Below are 1,292 nucleotides of genomic sequence, written 5' to 3' on the forward strand. Positions count from 1 at the left end.
TTATTTATTGTGCGTAGGCACCTAATACCTATGTAAAATAAAGTGTTAAAAGTGTAAATATAAATATAAATATTTTTTGTATACATACCTAAAATATTATAATATAATATAGTATTGTTTAAAGTGTATTTAATTGCTGAACATTTTTTTTTTATTCTTCTCGTAATGTTAAGTGTTTCCCAGTCTTGAACTCATAATTTTTACTTATTAAGTTATAAAATGTAAAGCCGTAGAGGCCAAAAGTCAAAACCGTAAAATTACTAATGAGTAATGAGTAGAAATGACGGTTAAATACGAGGTTAAATATTAAATAATGGTTAACTAGCAACTACATAAATAATAAATATAAGATGACGGATAAATAATGTATTTAGTGCATTGCGACAAATGCACAAAAACAAAATGTGTACTATGATTGTTTTGAGTTTTTAGGAGTTGGCTTTTTTTTTTCCAATATTTTGAGGTTAATTCCAAATTTCTCTTATCAGTTTTTGGAAGAATTGACCCCAACTCGTAGGTATAGCTAGTTTTTGTTTTTGAAAAAATCCTGTATTTATAATTTTTCAACTAACATTTTTGTGAATATTAGTTGTGAATAAAGGTTCTTTTAAATTGTGATTTAATTTTAAACATATTACTGCTAATTAAGTTGGTACCTACCAACCTACCTTATATTTTTCTAAAACTGATAAAAAATACTATTATATAATAGGTACAGAGTAATCAGTAATTTTTTAAATATGCTCACATTTTCTCAAGTTCTGGATGCATTTTGTACCTACCACTTATGGAGTGTCCTGTTGCGATATAAACTTCTATTCTTCAAATAAGACCCCCCTCTTCACCTACACTGCAAATTATTAGCGGTTGATTTTCTTGAAATTCTATGGATTAGTTACTAAGTTGTTATTTATATATATATTATATATTATTATTTATGCTATAGGTAGATAATAATCCCTAAAAATGGTTTTACCTAACATATAAACTATAATATTTAATTTTAAATGAACCTAGTATTTATAGGTATTATACTTAAAACATTTTTACAAATTATTTATATTGGTAGGTCAATAGTAATAATTACCTACTAACATTTTCAAATTATCTAAGCCCCCATAATATATAGGTACTTAACAGATTATCCTAAGTACACAAAGTTAAATATAACCTTGTATATACCTAACACAAAAGCTACTCTTTCATATTTTGATTTAAATATACCTACATGAAATTCTCAAAAAAAAAATATCTGCTGAATAATTAAAAAGTTAAAAATGGGGATTCCTATT

The sequence above is a fragment of the Acyrthosiphon pisum genome, chromosome X, assembly GCF_005508785.2.
Source record: "Acyrthosiphon pisum isolate AL4f chromosome X, pea_aphid_22Mar2018_4r6ur, whole genome shotgun sequence".
Classification (NCBI taxonomy): domain Eukaryota; kingdom Metazoa; phylum Arthropoda; class Insecta; order Hemiptera; family Aphididae; genus Acyrthosiphon; species Acyrthosiphon pisum.